The sequence below is a fragment of the Giraffa tippelskirchi genome, chromosome 2 (assembly GCF_054371585.1).
Source record: "Giraffa tippelskirchi isolate mGirTip1 chromosome 2, T2T-mGirTip1v1.2.pri, whole genome shotgun sequence".
In the NCBI taxonomy this organism is placed as follows: Eukaryota; Metazoa; Chordata; class Mammalia; order Artiodactyla; family Giraffidae; genus Giraffa; species Giraffa tippelskirchi.
In genome coordinates this window covers 160,479,233-160,503,240 of record NC_137276.1, presented here as the reverse complement: position 1 = coordinate 160,503,240, position 24,008 = coordinate 160,479,233, and the positions used below count along the sequence as shown (strand labels likewise).

The 24,008-nt window shown below is 43.4% G+C and overlaps 1 protein-coding gene across 10 annotated transcripts in view; it reads left to right on the top strand.

The window, feature by feature from the left end:
* Positions 1–24,008, top strand: part of MB21D2 (Mab-21 domain containing 2) — a 118,659-nt gene that overhangs the window by 73,127 nt on the left and 21,524 nt on the right. For 5 of the 10 annotated variants that reach the window (XM_081537540.1, XM_081537549.1, XM_081537579.1 and 2 more), the window contains one exon: positions 23,539–23,614. The exons of 3 other annotated variants lie outside the window; for them this stretch is intronic. The gene's annotated coding sequence lies outside the window, so the exon portion shown is untranslated. Of the gene's footprint in view, positions 1–23,104; positions 23,238–23,334; positions 23,430–23,538; positions 23,615–24,008 lie in introns of those variants that run through there. 2 more of the 10 variants (XM_081537568.1, XM_081537557.1) reach the window with 1 other exon arrangement.

Sequence of the window (24,008 nt, the reverse complement as noted above, 5' to 3'; positions counted from 1 at the left end):
TTTTATGTCTGCAGGAGATCTTTACACCTATTCTTGTAATACTCCTTGAATTTTTGACTTATTAATGAAAGATACATTGAAAAAAAATACTTTTGATTTAGGTATGTCCTCCACGCCTCAATGCTTGGAAAAGTTTTGAGTATTGTTTTTCAGGCTCTTTTCTTGTCTCTGCATCTCTACATGAGTATGCATTCCATTTTTAATTTTTTTCCTGTCATGGCCATGGGGTCGTTTAATATTACATGCCTCACCACAATGAGTTTCCCTCAAACTGTGGAATTTCTCGGATCTCTTTAAAGTGTCTGAAAACCCTGGGGAGGAGGAGAAAGGAATTTGAAAAAGAATTGGGAATGAGCTTTCTCAGATGCCTGCATACTCCTCGGTGGCCATAAGGTTGTTTGCTGTGTAGACTGACGTTTTCTTCGGCAACTGTGCTCTGAATCAGATCCTTCAGAGCTCCAAGGAAGTTCCCATTCTGATCACAGCAGAATTCTGTCTCACTGTTTTGTTTTTATTTTTGCATATATTAGGTCTAGATAATAAATAATACTTAAATATGTATATATAGACATCCCCACAGGCATAAAATATTTCCAGAATGTCCATACTTATTTGCAGTTCTTCCTGTTCCTGCCTTTAGTATGAGTGTGCATTTACAAATTCAGGGGCACAACTGTAAGTCCTTGAGATGAGTTACCTGATCAGGTAGCACTAAGCAGTTTAGATACATTTTGCAGGGCCTGTGTAGACACAGTTTCTATAAAGAGTACAGATACGACATGTCCACCAGAAAGAAAACAGAGTTTAGAGCAGTGACATGAATGTCCCTGTGGGTGGGATTTCCATACAGAGTACTAAGGGGCTAGTTTGTTTCTAGAAGGAAAGTATACAAATTCAGAGAGGGCACATGCAAAAGGAATTAAGGTGACCTGAATATACTGGCCTCATCACCTTCTGATCTGCATACCTTTGCTTATAAGAAACATGCTAGTAATCATAACTACAATTATGTCTAGCACTTTGCTATTTGTCCAGCTCTGTCATGGAGTTTGTCTTCTTTGACTTTGTAGAATTTTTGCCTCCAACTCCATCCCCTCACCACCAGTAGTAAATATTTTCTTTCTTTTTTTTTTTTTAAAAAGAGGGTAGTAGCTCAGTGGCTAAGTGAGGTCCACAGCTAAAACTGAGGAAGTTGAGTCTCACAACCAAGCATTTTTGACTTCTAATTTAGGACATTTATGTGCCTCTGCCCCTAACGTAACTGGCTGTTCCCTAGCTTGACTTCATAAAAGAAGAAGAAGAATTGGGTACTCTGGTCTTTTCTTCTACCCCTGCTCCCAGAATTCCTTGAGGGCAGGCTCAGGACCAAAGATACTTTAGTGTTGTTAGTTTCTGTTCCATTCTCAGAGTATGACAGGTAATGGAAATTGCAGTGGTTTAAAATTCTTTGACACTCCCTTTAAAAGGAGAGGCCTGTTCTCCTTGAATGTGGCTTTGACTTAGTGACTTATTTCTAATGATTAAAGAAAAGGGAAAGTGATAATGTATAACTTCAGGGACTGCATCATGAAAGGCACTGTGGCTTCCTCCTTTTTGTCTCTGTTGGGTTACTTGCTCCATGGGAAGAGATACCCTTAGGATGTCCTATGTAGTAGCCTAGGTGGGGAGGAACTAAGGTCTTTGCCAGCAGTCAGTGAGAAGTGGAGGCCTCTGGTCAACCATTTGGAAGTGGCTTATTCAGCCCCTGTCAAGCCTTCAGATGACTGCGACCCCAGCCAGTGACTTAACTGGAGCCTGGTAAAAAAAAACAAACAAACCCTTGAGCCAGAAATACTCAACCCCACCACACCTGAATTCCCCAACTTACAGAAACTAAGAGATAAGAAATGCCACTGAGTTTTGGGATAGTCCGTTATCTCACGGTGCATGCTGAGTCGCTTCAGTCATGCCCAGCTCTTCATGACTCTGAGGACTGTAGCCCAACAGGATCCTCTGTCCATTGGGATTTTCCAGGCCAGAACACTGGAGTCAGTTGCTATGCCCTCCTTCAGGGGATCTTCCTGACCCAGGGATTGAACTCGTACATCTCCTGCACTGGCAGGTTTGTTCTTTACCACTAGCACCACCTGGGAATAAAGTTAATATAGAACTGGATGGCTGATACCTCAATGATAGGAATGATGATTTGTAGACACCAGCTACTTCTTAGTTGTTTTCTTTCAACTCTGAAAAGAAGTACAGCAGTTTTGAGTGTTTCCCAAGTTATATACTCACCTGTGGTTGTTGTTTAGTCACTAAGTTGTGTCTGCCTCTTTTGTGACTCCATGGACTGTAGCCCACCAGGCTCCTCTGTCCGTGAGATTTCCTAGGCAAGAATACTGAAGTGGGTTGCCATGCCCTCCTCCATGGGATCTTCTGACCCAGGGATCAAACTTGCTTCTCCTGTGTCTCCTGCATTGGCAGGTGGATTCTTTACCACTGAGCCACCTGGGAAGCCCATACTCACTTGGGGATCACCTTAAAAGTCATAGTCCATGGTCCCACTTATGAAAGAGAACATCCTAAGGATGCGGTTTTGAAGTCTGAATTAAAAAAAAAAAAACAAAACCAAACCCTTTTGAGATGATTCAGATGCAGACCGCCTGAACATGTCTATTTAAGAACCAGTGAATTATTAATAGACCATTCTCTTTTTCCTTAAGCCAGTTTTGATCATCAAGGTGTGGTATGGATACTTTCATCTGAGGTCTCTTTCAGGGCCTCATATCTGTAGTAGGGAGCATGCAGCTAGATCCCTGCCTGAGCCCTGTCTCAGGCTTGGCAGGGAACCGAGGGGTCAGGGGACTGCCTGTTCACGTCTTGTGTGTGACCAGGAGGGGAAAATGAAGATGGGCTCCAATGCAGATATTGAGTCCCATGCCTAGTGTTAGCCTCAAAAACAGGCAGGCTTACGTTTGAATGTGTCTCCCTGCACACAGACCTCAGGAGGCCCCTTCGGGAAAGAATAGAGCAGAGAGGAGAGCCAGTAGCTGTGGTGAGCGCTCCCTGGAGGAAAGTTCTTAGCTTTCTAGAGGGGAGGAAGTCCTAATACCTCTTCTGGATACAAACGGGGCATGTTTTAAACGTGGGGTTTCATTCAGTGAAATATCATAATCTTAATTTATAATTGGTTACTCAAGCTTATTATGAGTGTGCCCTGAGTATGAGTTCTTTGATGCCTGTGCCAAGTTTCAATGTTTTATTGTTAGGATACATATTGTTTTGAAGGAAAGTAGTCTGGGTTGTTGCCCTTACCCATTTCCCTTCATAAGCTCTGCTCTAGTGTCCCTTCTGGCTCTAAGTACTTGCGTGACCTTGGGAATGGTAACTTTTCTGCTTTAGAACTAAAGGTTTTCACAGGAGAAAGAAATACAGTCGAGAAGATTCAAGTTCTCCTCTAAACGGGTGAATCAGTTCAGCATTGTATTAGCTGACTAGAGCTGCTGTAACAAAATACCACAGACTAGGTGGCTTCAACCACAGACATTTATTTTCTCACAGTTGCGGAGGCTGGAAGTCCAAGATGTCGGCAGATTTGTTTTCTCCTGAGACCTTCTCATGTGTCCTCACACGGCCTTTCCTCTGAGTCTCTTTGTGTCCAATTTCCTGTTCTCCAAAGGGTACCAGTCTGATGGTACTAGAACCCACCCTAACCACTACTTTAAAGGTACTGTTTTCAAATACAGTCACGTTGGAGATACTGGGGGTTAGAGCTTCAAACTATAAATTTGAGGGGCACACAGTTCAGCCCATAACAAGCACCCACATTACCTTTGGGTGTTAGAAGTCCACTGTGAAGCAATGGCCTGAGGGCAGGGGGTACAGGGCACTCATGGGCATCTACAGCAGAAGCAGAACAGACAGTAAACTCCCTCAAGATGTCTGGTCCTTTCTCTGCTTTCCCAGAAACAAGCTCTGAGATTTTCTATGTGGCTTAGTAGAGTCAGAGTTAATGGATGCTAGTGATGAATGAGACTTTTGAGTAATGCCCCTTCTTTAATAATAGAGGAGGCTGAGGTCCAGGGAAGGATGATGCTATGTTTATAATTGGTTCTCTTGATTTATAACCCAGTTCTATCTACTCAAAGCCAACTCAGAGCATCTAAGCATACCCTCTGACGTCACTGTTGCCTCACTCCAACACCTCTGAGATACCCCAACTTAGGAGTGGTAGGACATTTTTTGAAGCTCCAAGAAGGAGAAGATGTAATGGTGCTTCACAGGCAATGTGCTAAGAACATTCCCCAAATAGTGACATCCTGTAATCAAAAGCTTTTTGTCCAAGGGAGGGCTTTTCTTAACACTTTGTTCTTGGTCTTCCAGAGAAGGGCAGGTTTCTCACCATGAGTTGTAGGATCAAGGCTAGTAAACCCTCACACTGACAAAAGTTTTGTTATATTTAAACAGGTGGAAAAGAGAGAGAAACAGTAGTGAGCCATTTTCTTTTTAAGTTTAATTTCAGTTAGAATTGGAAAAGATCTTTGAAACCGAATTGAACAGTTTTAGACCCAACAGATTGTTAAAATGTTCTAAGCAATGACATCAAATTGTCGTCATTTCTTTTTGGAATCTGTAAGTGAATTGTGGATCAGAGAAGTGACCTGGCCCTTTCTCTGGATTGAGTGGAATAAAATTTACAAATATTGCTACATGCTTTTATGAAACTTTTTAAAGATACAGAGGCAAATTGAATAAGAATAATCCTCTCAAGTATCCTCTACCTGAAAACAGTTGTCTACATAACAGTTGCAGGAAACAGTTGCCTACATAATTCAGAAATTTCAGGCTATCCTGTGAAATTCTGTGAGCAGCACACAGTGGTTCCAGTTTATCTTAGTCTCATGCTAAAATAATAAACATTTCCTTGTTGAACCCATTGAAAGAGGAAGTCTGCCCCGATTTTTCCCAGAGTCTGAAACAGGGCCATCTGAGTTTAAGCATTGATTACATGTTATTTATAGAGTGAATTATCTCAATGCAAAAATAGAGATATCTTTAAATATTATACAGGAGCTGTTGGCTGCTTTTATTGTATCTCTGCTATTCATGAGACAGAATATTTGTACCACTGACCCACTCCTTATTTTTGGAGAGTTTTAAAATGATGTATTCGTTCAACAAATAATCAGTTGAGTGAGGCTTCCTGCACTAGGAGTATAGAAGTGAATGACAGCAACATGTATGTATGTTTCTACTCTAAGGGAGTTTAGTGAGAAAGCTAGACCTTCATGAAATAGTTTCATTTTTGAAAATACAGTTGCAAGCTGGGATACGTTCTCTACAAGGAATATGAATCGAGGAGGTGTGGGAGCAGGTAATGAAGGAGCCTGCCCCAGGCTGGAAGGTTTCTCCCAGAGAACTTGATTCTGAGTTGAGAAACAAGGGAGATGATTAGCTAAATTGGAAGGTCCAAGAAGTGGTAACGTAAGACAAGGATCTGACAGAGAAGTCAGAGGTTGTGTAAGAGGTCAAGTCAAAGAGAATCAGTGGGTGGGGAAAGAGAGAATTTGGATTTTTGTCTATCTTGCTTCCCTTTTTGGTGTAACTTTGGGAAAGATCAGTTGTTTGGGCCTGATGTTCTTACTTACATAATGACTGAATTTCAGTCAGAGAATCTGAGGGACCACAGAGTTCCTGAGCTAAATTCTTTCATTCATACAAACTGACCAAGCACTTGCTGTGTACCGACTCCATGTTGATTATGAAAATCCTTGCCCTGCGTTGTCTTGCTCTGTAAGTCTGGGAAAGAGGAGAAACAATTTCTGTGTTCTATCTCAGTATCCCATCTGTCAGAAAATGACCTTTTCACAGCAGGGTTCTAGTGACTTAATTATTGTTTGTGAGATATTTAGAAGTTCAGGTCAAGGATGAAATTCTGGCAAAACTGAAAACACATGAGTAAGATGTTGAAAAATGAAGTGGAAGGTGTTGTTATTTGGTTCTTACAGGGAAAGGTTTTAATGACCTGACTCAGCTGCCGTAGTTGGGTCAGACTGTCAGAAAATGGTGTTATGCACCAGAGAGAAACAAGAAGAGGCTTTTGAGAAGCTGCTCTAAAATTATTTTCTGTTTATTCTCATAAGTATTTGGCTTGAATAGAAATCGACTTTGCTCGCCAAGATGGGGTTAGCATTCCTATAATATTTTAAAAGCTGGCCAAGGGATTGGCATGAGAGGAGACAACCCACGTAACTTGGCAAAGAGTTGCTGGAAACTGGTTGGTGGTTGTTTAGTCTTAACATGATTAGAAACAAAACAAAAACAAATAGTACTGATTTTAAAATCTGTTTCTTGCCTTCTTCCAAAAAGATTTGAAAATCTTAAGAAAATGCACCTGACTATAACATGACCATTAAAATACACAACAAAGCCAAAATGTCACAAGCTTTGTATAGCAGCAACTATCAAAAATATTAATTATTGTTAATATTGTTATCATTTGAGGGCGTGAATTTTAGGTGAAAGATTTCTGGTAGTCTAAGCAAAAAAGGAAAATATGGTTGCTTAGCAATTTTGCTGAGTGATTGAAAAAAGAAAAGGAAACAGGTGACAAACTACTATGTATAAAATAAGCTGGTGCTACTGCTGCGGCTAAGTCGCTTCAGTCGTGTCCGACTCTGTGCGACCCCATAGACGGCAGCCCACCAGGCTCCATCGTCCGTGAGATTCTCCAGGCAAGAACACTGGAGTGGGTTGCCGTTTCCTTCTCCAATGCATGAAAGTGAAAAGTGAAAGTGAAGTCGCTCAGTCGTGTCCGACTCTTTGGGACCCCTTGGACTGCAGCCTACTCCGTCCATGGGATTTTCCAGGCAAGAGTACTGGAGTGGGTGGCCATTGCCTTCTCCGATAAAATAAGCTACAAGGATATATTGTACAGTGCAGGGAATATAGATAATATTTTATAATAAGTGTAAGTAGAATATAGGGCTTCCCTCGTGGCTCAGCAGTGAAGAATCCGCTTACAGTACAGGAGCCGCCAGTTCTATCCCTGCATCAGTAAGGTCCCTGGAGTAGGAAATGGCAACCCACTCCAGTATTCTTTCTTGGAGAATCCCATGGACCTAGGAGGATCGCAAAGAGTTGTAAACAACTGAAGCAACTTAGCACCGCATGCACATAAATGGAGTAAACCTTCAAAAATTGGGAATCACTGTTATACATCTGAAACTTACATAATATTGTACATCAACTATACCTCAGTTTAAAAAAAAAAAGAAACCAGTCAGCCTGTCAGGAGATACATTCCTTAATATATTTCCTCTAATATTATGCAAATTTTTACACTATAAGCATTGAATAGTATACATTTCCATGACTTCAGTAAGTTTTCCAACAATAGCAAACTCCTTGGTAAGATAGTTTTTCAGTAAACTGTCTTACCAATAAACACTTCGATGAACCCTTATGCTAAGTCAAAGGCACTTTTTTTTTTTGCAAGGGGACATAGCTAAGGCATTCCAGACTTGTACTTTCCTATTATACTTTGGTGCAAGAAAAAAATACTAGTAAGTGGATGGATTTTATCTCGTTTTGATCAGTGTTTTAAATCTTGTGTGTTCATAAGAACTGCCTGGGGCCCTTGTTAAAACATAGATTCCAATGCCCACCCCAGATTTACTGAATCAAAGTCTCTAGCAAAGGGCCTGGGTGTATATTTAACAAATGCAATAAGTCGTTTCTTATGCTCCAGCAAATTTAGGGAGCACTGCCATAGATGGTTTTCCTTGACTGTTTTTCCCTCTCACTTGGGCTTTGTAGAAGTCATTTTGAGCATAAATTGTGATAGGAGCCTGAGGCAAGAGCATTAAAAATGAAATGATGAAGCCCAGCAGAGCCCATTTAATTAGCTGGTCTGGAACCATAGCTTCATTTCCCTTTCTCAAGCAAGGATGTTTTGAGAATGCTGCCCATCAGTCCCCTCTGCATCTGTTGTACTGTTGATCCTCCCACCATCTCCACGCGGTGAGCAGAACAAACATCATCCTGTATTCCATCGACTTTAAGATGCACATCTTCCACAATATTAGTCTCTAAAGTTTGTAGGCATCTGAGAACCAGTGATGTATGAATTTTATGATATCCTTTTCTTAGTGATATATAATGGTAATGGTGCATCTGTATATTCAAAGGGGTTGAAGATTGGATGAAATGTGTTTGTTCTTTTCATAGATGAGGCATCTGAGGCATGAAGAAGGTGAAGAGGTGGTGGAAAACCACTCCTAGTTGGGGGAGCCCAGTCTCAGACCCAGCCCTCTGTCCTCATTCTAGTTGTTACTGAATAATCAATACCCCAAAACTCAGTGGGTTCATATCATATGCATGCTCAGTCATATCTGACTCTTTGTGACCCCATGGATTGTAGCCTGCCAGCCTCCTCTGTCCATGGGATTTTCCAGACAAGAATACTGGATTGAATTGCCATTTCCTTCTCCAGGGGATCTTCCCCACCCAGGGATCAAACCCTTGTTTCCTGCATTGGCAGGCGGATTCTTTACCATTGCACCACCTGGGAAGCCCTAAGTGGGTTAAAATAGCATTAAACATTGATTTGCTCACAAGGTTTCTTGGAATCAGGTGTTTGGGAGTGGCTTAACTGGGTGGTTCTGGCTTGAGGTCTTAAATGAAGTAGCAGGTAAGGTGTTGACTGGACCTGTAGTCGCCTGAAAGCTTGGCTGGGCTTGGAGGTTCCACCTGTGAGCTGATTTGCTCACATGCCTGGCAGACGGTGCTGGGAGGCCCCAGTGTATCCCCACGTGGGCCTCTCCACAAGCTCTTGAAAGAGCCCCCAGCATAGTGATGCCCGCCCACCCCCGTCCCAAGCAAGTGATGCAAAGGACCAAGCCAGGAAAGTGCTGCAGTGCCTATTACGACCTCACCCTATAAACCACAAGCTCTCACTTCTATACATTCGATTTGCCGTAGACCGACCCTGATTCAGTGTGGGCGGGGACTACACAGGGTGTGAATATCAGAAGGTGAGGATCATCAGAGCTGGCTGTTTCATTCACACCACGCTGCCTTTCCAACATAATTTTGTCCCAATTCGCTTGACCATCTCGTATGCTATGGTCAGATTCTTAAAATGGAATGAAAACTCTTTGGGCTTTATATCTCATTCTAGCACTTCTAAAATTTTAATGTGCCTGCACACTCCTGGGGTCCCCTGACTCAGTAGGTCTAGTGTCCAGCCAGAGAGTGCATTCTAACGCGCTCCCATGATGCCTTAGGCTCCTGGTTCATGAAGGACTTTCTTAGTAGAAAAGCGAACTGAGCCCGGCAGGCCTCCTACAGGGCTGCCCTGCAACCACAGCTCCTCTCTCTCAAAGGGACTTGCCCCTCCTCTTATTTTGGCTGAGAGACTAATGATTTGGGGGAAGGGACTAGGGAAACCAGCCCACTTCACTACATTGGTTAAAGGAAAGAGAGGCATGAGGCTGTTAAGACCCCAGGCATCATTAGGCAGGCAGCTTGCTGGGCTCTCAACACATCGAGACAATTAGTTTGCAGGGCATGGGGGGGTGGGGGTGGGATGGAACACAAACAGTGCCTAAAATGAAACGTATCGATGCATTATTCAGAGCTCAGATGTCCATCAGTGGATTCCCCATCCTCCTTGCTTGCCTCTCTCCTCTCTCCCTCTTTAAAACACACAAACACTTTAGCATTCAGGAAAACTCTAGACCCTACAGTATATTTCCCTGAATAGAATGAAAATTAGAGTTGAAGCAATCCCATCAATGCTGCCACACTTTAAGCTGCTTGGCTGAGATCTAGAAAGCTCTGTCTCTTTGCCCATGGCAAAACTTTTGTCCTGTGTCTTCCTACACATCAGTTAAGAGGAATGTGTTAGACTGTAAGCTCAACAAGAGAGGACCTGTGTTTCTTTTGTTCATTTCTCACTATGTATGTATGTGGCTCTCTATGTATGTGTTTAACACACGTGTATATACAGTATAAATAACGAGAGGTATGAATGCAGCAACGTAATACGTAAAGAGGGAACTCTTTACCCTTTTAAATCTTATCCAGAAAACATGGTGAGGTCTCTGCAGTGAAAAACAGGACACTCCATTTTCACATTTCTAATTGTCATTGGGGACCTTTGGAAGGAGGTCCAATTTAACACCTCCCATTTCTTTATCAGCCATCCCAGTTTATAACTTCTGAAGGTAAAAATTGCTATTTACTGGACACTTACTGTGTGTTGAGCACATATCATGACATCACTTAATCTTCCAACAACCTTCATGGAAGGTAATGATCACCTCCAGTTTGCAGAAGAGGAAGTCAAGCCTGTGGGAGGTGAAAGCCTTTACCTTACACAGCCAGCAGGTATGAGTTTTGCAGGCCTTTCCAGATTGATTTCAGCCTAAAGTAAGTGTTTAGTGTTCACTGTCACAGAACAAGATGTCTAGAGAAGGGAAAAGAGAATGATAGCACTGTCAAAGCTGGAAAGGGCTCCCAGCATCAAGTCCATGCACTACTTCGCATCTGTCTTTGGTGCTATGAAGGCTACCGAGATGCATTTCATGGGACCTCTGCTCCAAAAGAGTCAATGCATTCATGTGACATTGATAGGCATCACAGTCATTATCTCAGGTTACCCATTAAATAGCAACCAGTCCATATATGGCTGGTGCAAATGCAGAATGGCACAGCCACTGGGAAAACCGTGAGACACATTATTAGAAAGTTAGACACACGTGCCCCACACTTAACAAATGGCTCAGCAATCATACTCCCATTAAGTAAGTGTTTACCTCAGAGAAATGGAATTTATGTTCACACAAAGGCCTACAGTTTTATTCACATTAGCAAAAAAGTAGACACACCCAAACTGAGCATCAACTGGTGAGCAGATAGACAAAGTGTATCACATCCATACAGGGAAATCAGTTCAGTTCAGTTCAGTTCAGTCGCTCAGTCATGTCCGACTCTTGGCGACCCCATGAATTGCAGCACGCCAGTCCTCCCTGTCCATCACCAACTCCTGGAGTCTACCCAAACCCATGTCCATCGAGTTGGTGATGCCATCCAACCATCTCATCCTCTGGCGTCCCCTTCTCCTCCTGCCCCCAATCCTACCCAGCATCAGGGTCTTTTCCAATGAGTCAACCCTTTGCATGAGGTGGCCAAAGTATTGGAGTTTCAGCTTCAACATCAGTCCTTCCAATGAACACCCAGGATTGATCTCCTTTAGGATGGATTGATTGGATCTCCTTGCAGTCCAAGGGACTCTCAAGAGTCTTCTCCAACACCACAGTTCAAAAGCATCAATTCTTCGGCGCTCAGCTTTCTTCACCGTCCAACTCTCACATCCATACATGACCACTGGAAAAACCATAGTCTTGACTAGACGGACTTTTGTTGGCAAAGTAATGTCTCTGCTTTTAAATATGCTATCTAGGTTGGCCATAACCTTCCTTCCAAGGAGTAAGCGTCTTTTAATTTCATGGCTGCAATCACCATCAGCAGTGATTTTGGAGCCCCCCAAAATAAAGTCTGACACTGTTTCCACTGTTTCCCCATCTATTTCCCATGAAGTGATGGGACCAGATGCCATGATCTTAGTTTTCTGAATGTTGAGCTTTAAGCCAACTTTTTCACTCTCCTCTTTCACCTTCATCAAGAGGCTCTTTAGTTCTTCACTTTCTGCCATAAGGGTGGTGTCATCCACATATCTGAGGTTATTGATATTTCTCCTGGCAATCTTGATTCCAGCTTGTGTTTCTTCCAGTCCACAGGGAAATACTGCTCAACAATAAGAAGCCAGCTATTGATTTGATGAGTTCAACAGCATGTATGAATATTAATTTCATGCTATTAATAAGTGAAAGAACCTAGCCATAGAAGGCTACATGCTTTTTCACCTGTGTGCTTTTCAGGAAATTAGGAAACTATAGGGATAGAAAATGGCAGTCCATTCCACTATTCTTGCCTAGAGAATCCCGTGGACAGAGGAGCCTGGTGGGCTGCTGTCCATAGGGTCGCACAGAGTTGGACACTACTGAAGCAACTTAGCATGCGTGCATGCATTGGAGAAGGAAATGGCAGCCCACTCCAGTATTCTTGCCTGGAGAATCCCAGGGATAGGGGAGCCTGGTGGGCTGTCATCTATGGGCTCGCACAGAGTCGGACACGACTGAAGCGACTTAGCAGCAGCAGCAGCACCATGTATAGAAAGCAGATCAGAGATTGCCTGGGGCTTGGGAAGGGGACTGACTGCAAAAGGACATGAGGACATTTTGGGTGATGATGGATAATTGTGGCTCTAGTTATAAAACTGTGTACTCCTGTCAGGCTCATCAAACTGTATCTTTCAAAGGGCTGGATTTGATTGTATATAAGTCATACCTCAGTAGATAGGATTTTAAAAAATACATCAACTGGTCCAAAGTCCCCATTTTCTAGATGGGGAAGCAGGCCCCAGATGAGGGGATGAATTGCTATAGTGGTTGTGAGTTGGGAATACAGGTTTCTCAGCCTCAGTCCTGAGGCAAAAATAAGCTGGGACCTGGCCTCCTGTCTCAGTCCATGGTGCATTCCAGGGAGAATTAGATGTTGATCCTCAACTCTGAAGACAGCTCCATGGGTGGCTTTTTAAAACTCACACTCTTTTGTGCTGCTCATCAGACTGTTCACCTGCAGTGTGGCTGGAGGACTCCTCAATAGAGAGTAAATTAGCATTCAGCCAAAACCAAAGCACAGAAAGCTCCAGCGACCAACTTCTATGTACATATTCTATTGACTGTTGGGAAGAAAAGCATCAGTGTAGGACAATTAATTTATTTGGAAGAGTGCCTTGCAGGACTTTGTCATCCAGTCTAGAAAGAACAAATTATCCCAGAGATTCACACCAACATCTTGTTGAAGAAAGCTGGTGAGATTTGGAGTGAGCCAGACCTGGTTTGAGTTCCTAAATCTCTTCCTAACATCATGCCCTTGAGTTACTACTTCTCTGTCTGCAAAATAGTGATCCTAATACCTACTTCTCATGGTTTCTGCAAAGTATAGATAGGAGATTGGGAAATAAAGTATTTAGCCCAGCTGTGATAGACTTCAGCATGGCAGCCATGGGTTTGTGTGTGACACACTTTAACAAACATGACACCCATTGTGGAAATGATCAAACCTGGGGTAATGATGTGTCAGCCATTATACCGCCTGGCCAGAATCATTGGGCTATGTATAGACTTTAGTAAACTATTGTGGACCTGAATCCAGTCCTATTTATAAAATAACTGATTACAGCATTTGGAAGGGAGTGGAATTTGGCTTCTTAATTTGAGAGAAAGCCGCCTTACTTGAACTTTTTTGCTTTTTAAGAGGGAACAGGAAATGACTGGAAACAATGGGCCCTGAATGAGTGCCAAACTCCCAGTTGGAGGGAAGATATTTTTTTCTCAGTCTTATCATCACTTATCATCACTATTATCCAGGAAAAAAAAAAATACGCCAACAACCCGAAAAGACCCTGAGCTGTTTAGGGCCCAGTTAGACTCTCCCTCCTGGGCTTCCCAGGTAGCACGATGGTAAAGAATCTACCTGTCAGTGCAGGAAACGCAAGAGACGCAGGTTCAATCCCTGAGTCAGAAAGATCCCCTGGAGTAGGAAATGGCACCCCACTCCAGTATTCTTGCCCGGGAAATCCCATGGACACAGGGACCTGGTGGTCTACAGTCCGTGGGGTCACAGAGAGTTGGACACGGCCGAGTGATCAGACTCTTCCTTCCACCCCTCAGCAGGGCAGCTCTTTGGGGATGTTACAAATCCTTTTGCCTTCTGAGATTTGAGAGTCTGGTTTAACACTAACGAAAATAGGGTCAATGAGGCTTAGGGTTGTCTTTTCTTAAACTTACTTGTTTTTCCTCTTTTACAGTTGTAATAATATACCGAGTGTTTCTCATCTTCACTTAAAAATCTCATTCTGTCACACAGCCAGATTTACAAAACACCGACTGGTTTTAATAGCCCAAGACAGCTAGCGAAACACCAACTGGCAAGCTTACCAAAGACAATAGTATTGGTTTCTATACTAGGTATGTTTAAATCCCTTCAATTGTATACTTCATGTATGTGGACTGAATTTTCCTTTCATAACCATTGTCTTCCAGTATGAAGACAGAATCAATTACAGATTCGAGTGCATTCTGTAAAGCACCATAACACAATGGTTTAGGTGCCAGAGATTTCTCTGCTGGTTAGGGCAGAACTATCCTGTTAGGTAGTTAGGAGCCTGAGGACTAGAAAAACTGACGTCAAGGCTAGTGGTCAAAGTGGAACGATCTCCTAACACCGACTCAGAGCTGTTTCCACTAGCCCACACCATGTTCCCTTTGTGTAGATTATTTAATAAATTCATTTCACAACCGGTAAAGCACAGTAGGAAACAATGCAATTACTGAACCATAGGAACACAGCTGCCAACATCTTGTTGATTCAGAATTGTCCAAACACTTCCATGTGGGGGCGGGAACCAGCAGTTTGCTGGTTCAACAGTTGACATTGATAAATTGGAGTTTCATTTCCTCAGCCTTCTGTTGGAGGTGCTAATGAGCATTGAAAAGCTGGAGAAATACAGGCAGGAGAGGAAGGGAGAATCTTGCCTGATCTACATACTAAGTAATTGAGCCTGAATGTTGGAGACTTGACACTGCTGGGTAATAAGTGGACACTTTTGAAGGCACTAATGAAAAGCCAAATAAAATTAGTGCTGTGAACATTTTGATTATTTAAATTCTGCTTGCAGATTGTGTGGGCTGGTATCTTGGTTTATTCGATTGTTTGCTTCTCCTAATATTCTTTCACATGTTTTCTGAAATATTCACTTGTATTTCATGCAGTATTATGCCAAGATTACTTGGCTTCTGGAAAATGAGGAGGTTGGGCCAGATGATCTCTGAGGTCTCTTCTAAGCTCTGTGTTTTTACTTGCCTGGCAAGAGAATTTGTCTAAAATGAATTGCATTCCCCCCACACACATTCATCCAAGCCTCTGTTCCCCCCATTCATTGTTTCCATTCATTCAATAGGCAGTTGGATGTTTGCTCTGGGCACTAGAAATAAAGAAGTGAATAGGCCAGAACACCACCAGCCCCTTACCCTCAGGAGCTGACATTCTAATTGGGAGCTGGATAAGTAAGCAAAGTGTATTCAGGGATAAGCTTGGGGCAGCACATGGTAGTAACTAGAGGGAATCAAGAAAGGCTGCTCAGAGGATGTACTATTTTAAGCTGCTCCTTGAAACAAGGTGAAGATTGGCAGGAAGAAGAAGGTTTGGATGGACTTTCCTCTGTGTACCTCCCAGGGCTTTCTGCCCTAAAGGTCTTTAGGCTATCTGCGAGATGCCCTTCTAGTAGAAATATTTTTGTTATGGTTTAACATAGGAGTCAGTGATTACTTCCATGACTGTTATACTTTCTCAACCTTTTTAATTCTGGTTTCCCAGGTGGCTCAGTGATAAAGAATCCACCTACCAATGCAGGAGACCCAGGCTTGATCCCTGGGTCAGGAAGATCCCCTGGAGGAGGGCATGGCCACCCACTCCAGTATTCTTACTGGCATAATCCTATGGACAGAGGAGCCTGGCAGGCTATAGTGCATGACGTTGCAAAGAGTCAGATGCAACTGAGCATCTTTTAATGTCACTTTTATTTAAAAGCAGAAATGGATTTGAATAAAATGAGTTGGCAAAAGTGTTGAACTTTTGAAATTAACCTTTTATGTACAGATATGTGAATGTTGAAATCCAAACCAGCCATGGGTAACCTTTTTCTGTCCCTTTAGCTCTCAGCCAAAAGAGTACTCTTTATCTTGGAGAGATGCATTTTGTTAAGCTGTGATAACATCCACTTAGGAATCCTCCAGCTACAAGTCGTTTTAGAGATTATCAGACATTTATTATCAGACTCAATGTGTTTAAAGCAGACTGGATTCATTTTTATATGGCATTAATTAAAATTAAATCTTTTCTAAACAATTTCTTTGCAGGTAATCTTGATTTTTAAAGAAAAACTTGAATGTGTCTGGTTACATCTGCCAGTAAATAGAGAACTGAGGATATTCAGTGTGAAAATGATGTTTTAAAAATGCCAGTTTAACTTTTGAATACTAGAGTGGCTTCTAAGTGTGTCAAAAATGACTTTTATCGTATTGTAACCTTCTGTCATATCTGTTTAGGAGAAACTAGAGAAACTGTATGCTAACTGATTATTGGTATTAGTGTGATGATCAGGCTGTTCTGTAAAGGATTTAGGCTTGTGCATTTATAGCCTTCTCAGCACTTCTGTGTGGTCGAACTTGACTCTTCGGCCAGCATGTCAGTGCTGGTCTGAGAAATAGGAGACCTTGATCTGGTTGAGGTGCTGACACTCATTAGCTTTGTGGATTTTAACCATAGGCAGCATAGCTTTGGCTTTCTCATCTCTAAGTGTTGTCATCTGGAAAATGAAGTGGTAAGACTAGACACTTACCACTGGCACTTTTGTGATGGATGAATGTGAGTGATGAATGCTTCCTTCTCGTTTGCACACAGAGAAGCAAAACCATGAGAGATAAAATGGTCTGCCAGTGGCTGCAGGTAGCATCACCAGCTCAATAAAAATAGGTCAGGCTCTTATCTTTTCTGGTCCTCTTCATCCTTTTGGATCTCATGCTCCCTCCTGGTTACTTGATATTGGACTTTACACTTCACAAAGCCAGTGATTTACATTTGCTCTTGTGTTTGTTGAATAACTTCTAGGTAGATGTTTAAAAAGCACAAAAGTAATAAAGTTAGTTGGCAAGATCTAGTTTTAATAATGAATTCTATCTCACCACGCCTATCAAAATTGGGGTCTGAAATGAACTAATATTACTTTTTTTTATTGCATCTTATTTTGAGGAGAAACGGATAAGTAAAGTGAAACAGTAAGAGTCACTCTCCAGGGTTTCACAGGCTCTCCTCTTCAACCCCATTCAGAAACAACTTCCTGTAGGAGTGAAGAATCTAAGCAGATTCCCTCACTCCCCATTTTCCTTTGGGTTGATTCTATTAAGCTTGTTTGTGCTCATGTAATTAGCTTCTATATAACTTGCTGGGAATAATGTCTCTTGGTAGCCTTACATTTAGGATTTGGATGAATATATATTTGTTTGTTTGCAATCAGATCACGTATTTCCTTGTAAAAAAAAAAAACCCAAATAATGCTTTGGTTCACCGGTGCCGTTTTAACTCAGTCATCAGCTGAGCCCTAACACTTGTCTTCCTAGCCTGGGCTGTGGGTAGGCGTCCGTGTAGGAGGAAGGAAGAAGAACAGTTTTGAAAGTGGTGCATCATTTCCTCGACCTGGCCTTGGGAGGCCTCCCTGTCTCTGATGTCTGTCCTCAGGGCCTTCCAGCACCAACCACAGTATACTCTGATTCAGATATCCCATTCCAGCCAGGCAGGTGGTCTCCACTGCCATGGGAATGTCTCACTTCTGTTGAACACTTTTATATACTAAGGAGGAAATGGTAATTAGCACCTTAATGTCCAAGAAGCAATTTCCACGTTCTGTTTTTAATTGTGAAAATGAACCTAATGGGTAGAATTTCAGGCAAGAGGAGAGGGAAACGAGAAAATCCAGGCCTGAATATCTGTCTGTAGGTTCAGTTCTCCCGGGCTGCCCCTAGATTTCCTAGCTTCTTTCATTTCTGTACCCCTCGTGTTTGAAAGCTTTAGTTCCCTTGTCATGTCCCTGGAGTTGTGAGAAGGAGCTTAAGAAAAGGGGGAGGTGGGAGGAAATGGGATGTGGTTAGTCGTTCCCACTGACCTGTGTGAGATGTTTGTAAGTCAGCTGTCTTCCTCTTTTTGCAAAATATTTATTATATATATGAATTTGGGGCACCACTCAGCACGTAGGGAATGACAAGGAATGAACCCATGTCCTGTGCCTCAGTGGAAGCACAGAGTTCTAACCGCTGGACTGCCAGAGAACCCCCAAGTCAACTCTCTTCTGAATCAGACACCTGGGTTCAAAGATCAGATCCACAGACCATGTGATTATTTAACCTCACAAGTCTCCGTTTCTTCATAACCACTCAGTGGCAGCATCAAGATGAATGGTAATACATTAAAAATCCTTGGCTCAAAGTAGATGCTCACTAAATGAGCTCTGCTATTAAAAGGCCAGGAGTGGCTGGATGCAGGCATTAGCGATATCTGGAAGACAGCAGCATCAAGGAGAGTTTTCACATCAGTGACAGGGACATTGTTATTTGAAGGGCGCATCACAGCACACACTCTTCAGTGTGTGTGTGTTTTAAATAGATTTCTGGGAATGGAAGACAGGTGGCAAGGCTGCAGCATAGGTACCCAGGGGTGGTACCTGCAGGTGTGCGCAGTTGGGGCCAGCTGAGCTGCCCCCCAGGGGAAGAGGATGGGCCACTGCAGCCAGGGGGGCAGGATGCTGGGGAAGCTTTCAGACCCCGGTTGAGCAGTCACCAAGGCCTGCGTGCTTTCATCTGCAGTCACTTGTCCTCTGTCTGAGGCGAGAATCAATACCAGGAGAAGGTGACAAACCAGTTATTGCCCAGAGACTGGCTGTAAATCCGGCACCCGTTCTTTTCTTTCTAACCACTTGAAAGACACTTCCCCGCACATCTTTTCCCTGAAACTCGGAGCTTCACCACTGGACTCGGAGTTGTGTTGCTGTTTAATCACTAAGTCTCTCTGCCACCCCATGGACTGTAGCCCACCAGGCCCCTCTGTCCATGGGATTCTCCAGGCAAGAATACTGGAGGGGGATCTTCTCGACAAAGGGATCAAACCTGGGTTTCCTAGGTGGACTCGTTACCACTGAGCCACCAGAAAAGCCCACTGGACTTGGAGAGGTCCTTGAAAAGATCTGAAACAAACTTCTATGTTTTAGGCATTGTTGTCTTGGGGGGAATTAAAGATAGATGTGTTCTGTTCCATTCTGCTTCAGTTACAGTAGTACTCATCACGTCTTTGCTTTCTTTTTTCCCATCTGTTCCTTAGTATTCATGAGTTTTAGAGAAACAGCCCATCCCAAAGGTCTGTGTTTGCCTCTGCGCGCGTCCGTGGGGCCTGCACCAGCGGCACCCATTAGCCTTCCATCCATTATGTCCATTTGCTTGCTACAAACTTACTCTTAAAACCTCTCCTCCTCCTTTCCCTCAGCTCAGACACAATCACTCCTTTCAGTCAGAAAGAACATTAAAGAACATCCTGTCCAACCAACTCGCTTGGGAGCTATGAACCGGCCTCTCTTAGAGAGCACCAGAACTGGGCCCGGGTGTCCTGCTTGGACTCCCTCAGACTGGGCCCTGGGGGTTCAGAGCCAGTTCAGATCCCGGCTTCTCCCCAGGGTGCTGACATGAGCATCCATGTTCCAGGCTCCTGCCCTACTGCCAGCCCTCAGCCTTCCTGGAACACCTGGAAATGGGGAGCAAGAGTCAAATGAGCAAGTAAAGTTGGCATAAAATGAAGTCTTTCTGGAGCTCTGGATTGATTAGAGTAGGGAATTTGAGGGACCCCCCTGCCCCTACACCGCAATAGCATTCTGTATAGACTAGATCTTTTGTAAGCAACTGATTTACTTCCCTGCTGAAGGCCAGCCTCAGGCAGAATTGGGAAATAGCCAGCTTGATAGGATGCAATGATTTTCAATGCTTTTTGTTTCTCCCTTTTAAAACTGTAGGACTCGGACTTCACATAGAAGCATCAGAGGAAGCCCAATATGTAAAACACATAAAAGTGGTTCCAGTGGGGATGGGAAGCCCAGGGACTGCCCATCCCTTGCACATGCAGTGTCTTCTTACGCGTCACCCGCCCCCACCCTCCACTCACTATGGAACCTAAGAGGAGCTGGAGGCGCTCCGTTTGGAAGCCACCATTGCCGTGAAAAGCCCATATGTGGGGCTCAGGCAACTTGGTATTAGTCACTGCAACAGACCCTTAAGCCCTGCACCTGACTTTCTTTTTGCGATTTGAGGATAGAATGTCAGGCCGAAAGATTTTGTGTATAAGTACATATGTCTGGTTTATAGCAGACCCTCCTAAACATTGATTCCCACCTCTCTTTTTATCCCCTTTTCTCTTCCCACTTTCTATGCCTTTGCCCTGAGGTGTCCTCTCCCTGTTCAGAAACTCGGGGATCTCTGGCGCCAGACGTCTTCAGACATGCTCAGCTCCCCAGGAAAAGCAAGAGTCACTTGTGTTCTAGTGTCAATGCAGGTCAGCTCTGTTGTCCTCAAGAGTATCTTCATGCCCAGGTTCCAGCAGAAGAGTGCCACCCCCACCTCTCTGGTAGCAGGTCGTCCGCAGCTGGCCTGAACCACTGACACCCGAGGGGCTTGTATTGAGGGACTTGGTAAAACATTCCTGTCCTCCGACCAGCCGACTGAACTTCTATCCCTGGTTGAGTAATACTCTAGGCATTTATGTAACCGTACAGTGTACACAGTCCATGAAATCCTCATGTTCTCTGAAGTTGCATTCTGAAAACAGTAGGGAAAACAAGGTCAAGAGCAGATCACCCCAAACCTATTTGACCTTGTAACCAAGAAGTTAATGAAAGCTATAGTAATGCTGAAAAAAGAAGAAAAGATCACTCTATTATAGGAGTTTAACCTTTGAAAAAAAGTTGAAGGTGGCTTTATGAAAAGGGTTTTAGAAAAAAAAAAAAAAAGGATAAATGTTGAATTTTGGAGACAAAGATAAAATGCACTAACATCATAGAAAACAATAAAAAAAGAAAAGAATTTCCATGACAGATCACATGTCAGTTTGAGTCCAGAAGAATTTGAGCGCCATTAGCTCCATGGACTGATGCAGTCTGCTGTGTTTCAGCATGTTTTGTTTGGCTGTTCCTTGGTTCTGCAAAATATTAATGTTCTTGGAAAATTGCATGTGAACTAACATTAACTTGATTGTGCTAACATATTGTCACTATTTGCCAGGTGTGTATGAGCTGGTTTATATCACAGTGACACATTCTATATCAGGCTGAACTATTTCTAGATGTCAGTAGCCTAAACACAGGACTCAGGTGGACATGAGTGAGTCCTCAAAAAACTTATGGTCTTGCGTGAAATTTGGGAATGATGGCTGTGGTATGAGGCACCACATAAATCTCATAAAACAAATTAACCAAAAGATTGTACAAAGAAAGAAAGGAAATCATATGTGTGTGAAGGTTAGGAGGCAAAAGGTTTTAGATGGAGTTGTTGAAATTTCTATAGGCAAGGATGTTGTCGTTCACTTGCTAAGTCATGTTCGATTCTTTGCGACCCCATGGACAGCAGCACGCCAGGTTTCCCTGTCCTTCACTATCTCTTGGAGTTTGCTCAAACTCATGTCCATTGAGTTGGTGATGCCATCAAACTGTCTTATCCTCTGTTGCTCCTTTCTTCTCTTGCCCAGCATTAGGGTGTTTTCCAGTGAGTTGGCTCTTTGCATCAGGTAGCCAAAGTATTGGAGCTTCAGCATCAGTCCTTCCAATGAATATTCAGGGTTGATTTCCATTAAGATTGACTGGTTTGATCTCCTTGCTGTCCAAGGGACTCTCAAGAGTCTTCTCCAGCACACAGCTTGAAAGCATCAACTCTTCGTGGTCCAACTCTCACATACCTACATGACTACTGGAAAAACCATAGCTTTCACTGTATGGACCCAAGGCAAGGATGGGCAGGCCCTAAAGAGAGAATGAGTAAAGGTTTGGGAGCTGGAAAGCAAGGACATATTTAGGGGACCAGTAGAGTTTGAGGGATCCACTTTGGGGCTGGAGCCACTGAGGAGCATAAGGGAGCAGTAGGATGTGCATTGAAATGGAGGTTGGCCTCAGAATGTGGGGAGCCTTGGCTGCAGGGATGGTGGTCACCCTCTAGGGTTTTGAGCATGTGAGTGGTCAGAGCTACCCTGGAAGGAGCTCCTTTTGGCTGCATATGCTGAGAGGTGATGGAGGGGAGTGGAGTCCAATTAAGAGGTGTTACCGTTGTCTTTGTGAGAGACTTGAGAGCCTAAGCTCATGGGATGTATGGGGAGAGCATGATACAGCAGACATTTTACAGCCAGAATCTCAAGCATTTGTCAACTGAATGGATGGCATAGGGCTCTGGTGGTCTAATGATGACAAATGTACTGTTTGCAGTAATGATAGCCAATACGGAGCTTGGTTTTGGAATGCTTGAGAGCTCATGCTGAGAGCTAGCAGGGCTGTGGTACCCTTAGGTTCTGGGACTGATCTATACCGAAGTGTGGGCGATGCTTATATGTGGCCCTCAGGTTACTGCTGGGTAGATCCATGCAGACGGAATAAAGGAGCTTGCCCTCAGCTCTGGGAGGCGAGATGCTATTCCCTAGATTGAGACCTTCCTACCTACTCCAGCCCCAGTCCCTGCTCAAGTTCTCATCTAGGATCATAGCATTTTTACATTCAAAAAGACCTTAGAAATCATCTTATCTCTGTACGTTTTGTTGGATGGTAAACTATGACCCAGAAAGGTCAAGTGTGTGTCCAGGGTAAGTCAGAGTCAGAACCCAGACTAAAACCTAGGACTCTCACTTTCCAATCTTTTAAAGAAATCTTTAAAGTAATGGCTGTGTGTTAGAGTTGTCCAAGAAACAGAGCCAGCAGGATATAAAACCAGATTTATTATTAGGAATTGGCTCCTGCAATTATGGAGGCTGAGAATTCTATCTGCTGATTGCAAGCTGGAGACCAGGAAAGCTGGAGCTGTAATTCAGTGTGAGTCTGGTGGCCTGGAACTAGGGGAGAGACAATGGAGTAAATTTCAGCCTGAGGATGGGAGAAAGCAAGACAAGATATCCTGGCTCAAGAAGTGAGGCAGGTTAAAAGGGCTGACTTCTTCCTTCCTTCACCTTTTTATTCTATTTAGCCCCTGAACAGATTGGATGCTGCCTACCCATAGTGGGGAGGACCATCTACTTTACTGAGACTACCAGTTCAAATGCTGATCTCTTCCAGAAACACCTTGCAGACCCCCTAATCTGGGTATACCCTGATGCAATCAGGTTGGTGTGCTTGTGTGCTAAGTCATGTCCCACTCTTTTGTGACCACAGGGACTGTAGCCTGCCAGGTTGCTCTGCCCATGGGATTTTCCAGGCAAGAATACTGGAGTGAGTTGCCATTTCTTCCTCCAGGGGATCTTCTCAGGGATTGAACCCATGCCTCTTATGTCTCCTGTGTTGGCAGGTGGGTTCTTTACCACTAGAGTCACCTGGGAAGTCAGGTTGGCATCTTAGATGAACTCATAGGCTGTAATTGTTGATCCATGATGTTGTTCTTCCAGAGTGGTATCCGATTTTTCAAAGTTTGAATTTACTCATTTTTTCTTTGGACCTTCATTTGATCTCATTGGTAGAGAGACATGGTTCCTCTTTCCAGGTAAGCAAATTGGACGTGACAGGTACTCTTCCTCCCCACACAGTGAATTAAGGGAAGATCAGCACTGGTGCCTAGGTTTCTTAAACTGATCCCATGTTCTTTCTCGCAGCTGGATTGTAAATTTTGTGGCTCTGCTAAACCAGGTCTGAAAGTGTGATCCAGGACCAGCAGCGTCAGCATCACCTGTGAGTGGTTAGAAATGCACCTTCTGGGGTCCCCACCAGAACCACTGACTCAGAAACCATGGTGGCTGAGCCCCAACAGTCTGTTTTAGTAAATTTCTCCAGATAATTTTTCTCCGTGGTCATAGAGGACCACTGTGGTTATAAGACAGAATCTATTCAGAATCAAGGATTTCACTACATATTGTTCATATACCAAATTCACAAAGAACAAAAAAGACATTATTAAACAAAACGGACCATAATAATCAGTGGGTGTGTGCTTAGTTGCTCAGTTATGTCTTACTCTTTGCAACTCTTTGGACTGTAGCACACCAGGCTCCCTCTATCCATGGGATTTTTCAGCCAAGAATACTAGACTGGGTTGCCATTTTCTCCTCCAGGGTATCTTCCCGAC